General features: G+C 37.5%; 1 long non-coding RNA gene across 2 annotated transcripts in view; it reads left to right on the top strand.

Moving 5' to 3' along the window:
• The window catches only part of LOC107315221 (uncharacterized), an 83,101-nt gene that overhangs the window by 23,824 nt on the left and 50,396 nt on the right, over nucleotides 1-8,881 (top strand). The window contains exon 1 of one of the 2 annotated variants that reach the window (XR_014946785.1): nucleotides 1,122-1,276. The exons of the other annotated variant lie outside the window; for it this stretch is intronic. This is a non-coding gene — a long non-coding RNA (uncharacterized LOC107315221). Of the gene's footprint in view, nucleotides 1-1,121; nucleotides 1,277-8,881 lie in introns of those variants that run through there. 2 annotated transcript variants of the gene reach the window in all.

Genomic DNA, 8,881 nt, shown 5'->3' with positions numbered 1-8,881 from the left:
TCCATGTTCGTTAGAGGCATAGCTGTTTTTCTTCTATTTATACAATTAAACTGAAAGCTGAAATGGCAGCCATGGTTGCAGCATTCCACTCAAAGAACACACCTTCATTCAGAGGAAAAATTAACAGGGAACAGCCTGCTTGCTCTGTTTCACACATATTACTAATTCTGAAAGTAAATCATTAATGAAAAAACATAGAGCTAATTATAGCCTATGCGGTCTATTTTGTTATCAGTTTTATCTACCAGACAAAGCATTTGGCCCGTACTCTCCACTCCTTCATGTATTGTTTTAGAATACTGCCCATACTTCTTCCAACAGGAATAAAAGCTTTGATTTCCAGTCATTTCCCTTTTCTTTTTTCTGAACCTGTTCTAATACAAATAACACATTTTCTTTATTTACTGCTGAAAGTTGGGTCATACTTTCTTATTAACCACGTCTTCTGCTCCATCCCTCCTTGCCCTGCAATAGTTTTATCTTATCATAAAATCCTCAAGCTCAAATCTTCCAGGATCTGAAGGTTTTCATCCTGAACTCTTTATTTAGTTCTAACTTTTTAGTATTGAATAAAAACTTTTAGAACCATATTTAAGAGTTTCTTCTGTTTTTCTTTTTCCTTGATCATAACTTTATCTTGCAACTGCAATACAGTAAACTCCTTTGTTTTTAAAATATCTTTTATTTGTTCACAAGAAGGATTTGCCAAGCTCATTTGTAGCAGCGTAATGAACCCCAGCTGCAGAGAGTTCTACTCTACTAAACCTGGAGAGTGCAGGTGGCCTTTTGAAGAGCAGATGTGGGGAATTCTACCCTCTTCATGAGGCTGGAGCATTTGCTGCCAGCAGCTAGTTGGCTACCAGCACTAACTTCTGAAACTGGAAACAAATACACTCGCCCCTTTCAAGGGCTTCAGAGGGGCTAAGCTGTGCAAGTGAAGAATCATGGATGGTTCATGGGTGTGAGGAGATGATAAGAATGTGAGCCAGGCTTTGTCTGTAGCTATTTAAGGAGATAAAACATGGAATCTTCAGTATCTTAGCATAAGGCTGCACTAGCATTAACTCAGACAGATGATGAAACTTTCTCCTTTCCTATCCCACCATTTTCTTGTTTTCCAGAGGGTAACTGTCTGAATGGCTGCAAGAGACCGCAGCTGAGAGTCATAACTTGTAATTGTGGAAGATTTAATCAGCTTGAGCTTGTTTAGGATTACGCTAGGAAATTGGAGGAGAGGATAGCTGAGCATTCCCTTCACTAACTTAAACAACAAATGGTGAGTAAATGAATATAGTAGGAAAATTAATTAATTTGTTGTTCAGGCCTGTTACACGTGCTTTCTCTGGGGACAGTCTTGCTTAGTGGCTTTACTGGCTGTTTGTTGCCCTTTTTTAAGCGTGTTTTTTTTCTCTCTCTAGCTATACTGCTGGCAGTTTGGTTGTCTTTGTATCCCAGGGTTTGGAAGAGAATAGTAGTTCTCTGTTTCTGGTTGGGATTTCCAGCTTTGGTTACTGGTATTTGAGCAGGAGTACCTTAACAACTTGCATCCTTTTTCAGGCAGGTGGGAGAGGCTATGCTCAGATCTTCCATTGCTTTCTGTGGATATCAAATGTTGTCTGTGCATGTAGGTCAGGATCTTAGAATAAGCTTTTTCCTGCAGCTATGTATGTTTACTTCCTGTAAAACTTCCCTGTTTTGCCCAAGACTTAATGACTAAAACACATGACTGAGGAGACTTAGCTATCTTCTTTATAGTATCTTGTTCATGCATTATTTTCTTACCCTTGGTTAAATCTGATACTTTAAGGTAAACTGTATCTGGACTGTTCTTTGTCAGCAGAGAGATTTTTGTATGATCACTGTTCAGAAAGCTGTTTTGTATGTATTTTGGTTGAAGTATGTACTCCTTTTGGTCAGCTGCATTTTTCTGGAATAAGAACTCTTTTTTATTTTCTTTTGGTCTCTTATGTATTTCTGACTTTTCAAAGAAAATATGGCTATTTTAAAACTTATTTTTTCTTGTTTGTGTAGAAATGCCCTTTCCAAAGGCAGTCAAAGCTTTTTTGTGTGTCTTTTTTGTTTCATAAAGGATGTTTACTTGTCAGCATTTAGAAGCTGTGTCAGCTACTGAGTGTTTGTAAGGAGTTATGTTTGAGAATCTCCTAAGAAGGTGAAGGTTGACTACAGATTAATATTGTTTCTCCATCAATATTTTATTGTGGAAATAAGGGGAAAAACACACTCAATATTTTGTTTGAAATCTGGGTTTGTTATGTGTGGTATCATAAAGCATACAGTCAGAACCATACTTCTTCAGCTCTGTGAGAAGGGTGGCATTTCTCTTTGGAAGTAATAGAACTGGTCTCAACCTTACCTCTACAGAAAATCATAGATGGACTTGAATACTGGAGTGTTATCTTAGCACTAAAGCTACTTTCAACTGAATAGCCAGCATCTGAAACTGCCTTGTATGATACCAAGCAAATGATATTAGAGTGAATGAAGAAAACAGCTGTCCCCGTTTTTCTGTCCGTGGGGGTTGTAGCAGGTAGTACTATTGGGATGACAGTGTCCATCTGTGTGAATCAGTCTTTTTTTTTAAAACCTGAGTGTGACATAACTATTAAAGGAAACATCATTGTAAATGAGACTCTTGGTTCTGCTTCTCTGAAACAGACCATAATTTGACTGTGTTAATAAAGATGGTATTATTGCCTTCAGAAGGAGCTGGAAGTCTAATGCCTTATTTTTCATCTCCGTTAAATGCTCATTATGTAGATCCATTCCTACAGTGATGCCTGACATTTATTTTCTTTGTCATACTTGAAGCCTGCCTCCTCTGAAGAAGTTGATGGGTAGAAGCTATTGCCCATAAGCTTAAACAGCAGCATGGATTAAGTCCTGTGCAAGTGATTATACGCTGTCAGTGAAAGTCTGACAAAACAAAGACTGGAATGGTTCTACTGGGGTGCTGTGCTGGTTGGCCTGCTTATATTTTAAGAGCTAATGGATTTTTGGTCAATCCACACATACTGGATTTACGTGAAAAGAAAGTTTAGTTGATGCATTTGTATTGCACACAATAAATTACTGGGCAGTTTGTGTGTTTTTTAGAACTTCCTACATGCCCTTATATTGGTTCTTGCTTTATTTTATTGTTAGGTTTGTACATCATTATGTGTGTCTTCCTCTAGCATCACTTTGCCAGACTCCTGGTAATGGATTTTCCACCAGCACAAGTTGTTGTGAATACATGGAATTAATTAGGACTCTGACAGCTGTGAAATATGTTAGTGTTTGCTGGGAGGTAGAGGAAACACTACTTGGCAGGGAAGTATTTTCTTCTTTCCTGAGGCTTAAATGTCATGCTGAAAGTTGACAAATGGATTAACTTAATGCTATCTTGTCTCTTGATCACACCAATCTTCTGAACCAATCTTCATTGCTATGCATTAATCTGTGATGTGGTTTCACCTGCTCCAATGGGTCTTTGTCAGCCCCCAGAGATGAGTGCAGTACTTCAGTTGGGTTTCAGGAGAACAAAGCAGAGAGGGGATAATCGCCTGCTTCACCCTGTTGGCCATGTTTCTTTTGATGTACTGGCAATGTGCATTTGCAAATCAGAAAGCCAGTTAAACAAATATAGTTGCCATCATTCAGAAAAAACCCAAGTTAAAGATAAAGCAAAGACTTGACGATGAGAGTAATTAAGTCCAAGAGTTATAGCTCCAGCATAGCATAGGAACTTTAACTATTGTAACCTTATTATATGGCTGGCTGTGACTAATTCCTGCTACCACTAGCAATAAGTGTGACTCCATCTGCTTTATCTGACTGCCGATTGTTTCTAATTGTGAAGCAGTAGTCCCTGCAATAATATGTTTGGCTTCCTTCGTTGTAGGCATTGATTACCTTCTGGGAGAGATGTAGAAAAGGAAAGAAAACCATTGAGTTTTAACAAAATTTGTGTGAGATTTTAAAGAAAGATAAGATCGAGAAGATCATTCTTTTTCCTGGATTAGTTAACTCCATCCTTTCATATTCATGAAAACCTAGGTATGTGTGTACAAGTAGTCTAGCTGGGATTGTGTGTTGTATAGGATGTGGAACTCTGGCTACTGAACCTCTGCTGTATCTTCCAGTTTCCTTCAGACTGATGATAACAATCTAGTTTTTGAACATGCGCTTATATAGCCATGGCAACCAATTGTTAGTGTGGAGAAATCTTTCATCTCAAAGTTCTGTTTATCTTTCCCTTCAGAAGATGTGATCTCTGCCTGATTTCTCATCTTCTCATTTTTGATATCTTTTTGACCTCACTTAGAAAAAGTTTAACAGAGGTCTCATGAGAGTTCAACATGAGGGTCCATTGGAGCACCTCCCTTATGAGGAAAGGCTGAGAGACCTAGGTCTGATCAGCCTAGAGAAGACTGGAAGGGCATCTTGTCACTTTTTATAAAATGTCAAAGGGCAGGAGTCTAATGAATGGGGCCAGATTCTTTTCAGTGGTGTAAACAGCAATGCAACAAGGAGTAATGGGTGCAGACTGAAACAGGAAGTTGCATACAGGCAGGAGGAGAAACTTCTTCACTTTAAGGGTTGAAGTGAGCTGCCAAGGGGGGTTGTGGAATATCCTTTTTCTGAAGATGTTCAGATACACTTGGGTATTTTCTGGTGCTGCCTACTTTAGGGAACATGCTTTAGCAGAGAAGTTGGGCTATTTAATCTCCAGAGGTTCCTTCCAACCCCTACAATTCTGTGTTTTCTGGCTGTTGTCTGTATTCTGCTTTGAATAACAGGAAGAGAAATGGCACCAATACCAGGCTATTAACTTGTCATTGCTCTGTTACCAGAACAGAGCCTTCAGCTAATGAATCATCTGTGCCATGAACTTGGTATGAGCAGTGCATTCTTTAGGGTTTACCAGTTTGATTATTAATTTTGCCCTGTTGGACATGGCTTCTTAAACTGTCGCTATGTTGATTCTTGTAATGTCTTTAGATTTGTACTCCAGTCGTTCCTTAATTTTTCTGTTACAAACCTCTGCATGACTGGTCTGGTTTAAGGGTAAGATTGATCTAACAGAGTTAGGACATCAAAGACATATTGTTCACATGGAACTAAACCAAGATGTTATGTTTTTGATAGTTTTCCTTTTCCACGTAGAGATCTGTGCTCAGTTTATGGAAAAGTAATTTGCCAAATATTCTGTGTTTACTCTTGTAGATGAAAGATGTGTTTCTTGCCCTTACACTAATGGATTATTTATAGTGCTGTGGGGTTTTTACTCATCAATTAATTTCCCAAAATAAACTACAACTACTAGTTGCTTTTGTATACTTTCCTCACCCAGAAGTAGGGAAAAGCCAGGAACAGAGACTTCAGGCTGTTTAGCCTCATGTTAATCCTGGAGATGTTATGAAAGTCCTTATAGAAACTCATGAAGCACGAAGGGGTACTTGGGAGCCATCAGTGTTGATGTACTAAAGGCAAGTAACTTCTGATCATTTGGGTTGCCTACTCTTATAAAATGGCAGCAGTCTGAGGGGATAAGGAAAAGTAGTGGATATTGTTTACCTTGGCTTAGCAGGTCTTTTGATACAATCTTCTATTTCTTGTAGCTAAATTGGAAAGATAAGCAAGAAAAGATCTTGCGGCATACTGGGTAGTTAGTATGAGCATAGCTGGCAGTTTAAGGGATGCAGTTATTTTCTATTTAGCATTTTTGAGTCTACTTCTAGAGTAATGTTTCTATTTCAACCCACCTCTACCCTCTCAGACAGGTTGAAAGGGTTCCAAAGCAGAATCACTGAAATTATCAGAAAGCTGAAGCAATTGATGCACACACAGGCTGAGAGAGGTGGGTTTTCCCAGCCTGGAGAAAGCAGAGGGGAGATAGTGGCAATATTGAACTGTGTAGCAGGTGGTAGAAAATATGAAGCTGGAATTCTTCTCAACAGTAAACAGCAAAGATGAGCAACAAAAGATCTAAAATACAACAAGGAAAGTTCCAATTGGTTGTTGGGAAGTCCGCATATTCAGAACTATTTAAAACACAGCCTGACAGGGTCTTGCACAGTCTCACTGAGCTTTGATGTTGCGCCAGTTGGCCTTCAGAATATTTTTAACAGACTTCTGTCATTTTGAGAAGTTCTGACCATTGGAGAAATGACGGTATTTACTAGAATCTTTAGGAAGTTTCTCTGATGTCTGACTTCTCACCGTCCTTATTGTTTATTTGGAGTATTTGTGTATTCTAAGCACTGGAGTTTGTTTTCTATGCTGGAAAAGCCGTCATTGAAGTTTTGCTTTTTGTATAGATGTCTTTAGTCTGTAGTACAGTTATTTCTGGTCCTTTATTTGAAAAGGTATAAAACCAGACCTTTATGCTAAGTTTCCCAGTATCTGAACTCATGTGTTTTTCAAACTCTTCTCCAATGTGTTGTTTTCCCCATCAGCTGTCAGAAGTAGACAGGAATCCACCTTTGAAATAGAACTAGACCTCTTTCTTACCCTTACTGAAGAGAAGCTGTAATATTTCCCTTTTTTTTTCTTAGCCATCTCATAATAATACATTAAAAAGGGGTGAATTTGTCTGTTAAGACTTAATTTTACAGTCTCTCCCAAGTCTTTTACCATTATATAGACAGGAGTTTCTTCCTTTTTTATTTTTAACCTGCGGTCACCATAAGCGAAAATAATTTATTCTGGCCCTATTTGTAAGAAAAATATATTTAAAACAAACAAATAAGCACAACAGTCTAGATATCAGTCTTCATGCCTTTCCACAGATACACTGGTAACAGGGCTTTTTCCCCTCTCAGTGTCCTGTAAGTGTATGAGAAACATCAGTAGAAGTATAAGTGCCCTACAGAGATTTATCATTATCAATAATACAGGATTTCTGCCAGCCAGCTTTAAGCAACTGTATGATATTTTTTTCATTTCTGGTGCCATTTGAGTCTGCTAATAATGATGTTGCACAAGATTATGTTGAATACCTTCATTAACTCTGCTTTTGGATTTCTTGCTTTAACACCTTCCTCTGTCAGCAAATCTCTTGGTTTAGAAAGATCAGTTTTCCATTATCTTATGCTGATGGATGTCATTAACTTAAAAAAAAAAAAAAAAAAAGAAGCTGTTCCATTATTATTAATTTACCCAGATTTTTCTGTGCTGATGAGCTGATGATTCTGATGAGGATAAAAGCCATCATTTTTCTACTTGAAAATAGAGTGATACATACTTTTTCAAGGGTGTTAGTATAAGCCAGGTTTCTAAAGTTCATTGAAAAAAGTAGCTACAGCCTCTTTGTCTGTTCTATCTTAATATATTTCTCTTTGTTGGCTTAGCATTCATTACAGTCAGGAATAAATTTTTGGGAGGCTGTGATGAGAGATCTTATACGTGCAGGAAATGCAGTATTTAGTAGTGCTGTATAAACTGAAGTGACACGCTGTTTCTGCTGAATTAGTCTTTAAAACAGGAATTAATTTGAAGAAGGAATACAAGCCCCTGTTGGGAAGATATGCACTTAAGTTAAAAATCGAGCCCTCTTATTATGTTCCATTCTATTTGAGCATCTAAGCGAAAAAACTGGGCTTTTAAAATAATAAGTGACTTTTATTTTTACTTATTATTATTAACTTTTAAATTTTGCTGCTTTTCACCCAATCCTTTCTGATCTTTCCCCTCTCTTTTAATGAAGCTAGGAAGACTTCTTGCCTTGATGAATGCAATGTTGCAATGAAGAAAAATATTCATAGACTAAAATATGTGTAAGATAAAGGACTAAACTGCAGAAATATCTAGAGACTGCAAAACTGATTTTGCTAACAGTGCAAGGAATAGGAATGGAAAGAACAGTTAATTTATTTGTTTTGCTTTTAAGAGATTTGTTGTTATTATGTCTTGCTCTTGTTACTGAGATCAAAAGTTGAGATCTTCTTGCTGTTGTATGAGAAATGTACTTAGAAGAAATAAGCATGATGACTGTGGGCTCTGCATGCTAATGTGTATAAACTTCAGCTTTTCAGAAAATTATATTTTTAGTTGCTATAATTAATATTTCTTAAGAGCTTAGACAATAACTTTAACTGGTAACCTAGGAAACCAATACTGTGGGATATTCAGATCTGCTGGATACTGAGATAGTTCTACTTCTTTTATAGGTGAAATCCATATTGTATCTTCAGGGGGAGAAATAAACCTTCATATTGAATAAGGGAAATATTGTTTGAGTTTTTCTTTATCTAATGAATCCAAACCAAGGACATTCCACCATCATCCATTATCATGGAATTCTGTAAGAGTTGTATCAGCAGAACACAGTCCAAACTGAAACATTATATTTATTTGTTGGCCCTCTCAGCCTTTTTTGGGGTTAGATTTATTTGTGGTTGAGAGATAGCTTTCTTTGTTGGGATAGGGAGGAAGGGCTCACGAAGTGAAAACCCTCTGCATGGCAATGAGATCTCATATGTTTGTGAATTGGTGTGTGGTTTTCTTAATAGGGCCACATTTTAAAAATTTATGGTGTTGATGTTGGGCTAATTTTACTTTGCTCCGTTACATCTTGCAGATAGAAACAGCAGTGTGGTCCAATCCAATATCTTGACTATAAAGATTCAGGCAGTGTTTTGTATTCTGTTTACAAACAATGGAAACATGATCTGGCTGAATAAAACTACCGTTTATGTTTAGTCAGTAGCTCAGTGGGAGGTGGTGTTGGATCAACAACCAAACCCAGTCAGATAAAAGAGATGCCTGAGCCCTCGAGCATGTAAAGGAGGCTTTTAAAAGACACGGGAGGTCTTCCTATTTTAGGTTATCAATAAATCATGGCTGTAAATTGTAGCAAGGGAGATCTAGGCTGAATGTC

Source organism: Coturnix japonica, chromosome 5 (assembly GCF_054131305.1).
Source record: "Coturnix japonica strain WE chromosome 5, WE-NBRP24, whole genome shotgun sequence".
Classification (NCBI taxonomy): Eukaryota; Metazoa; Chordata; class Aves; order Galliformes; family Phasianidae; genus Coturnix; species Coturnix japonica.
Note: the sequence above shows the minus strand (reverse complement) of the source record. Positions and strands in the feature narration are given on the sequence as shown.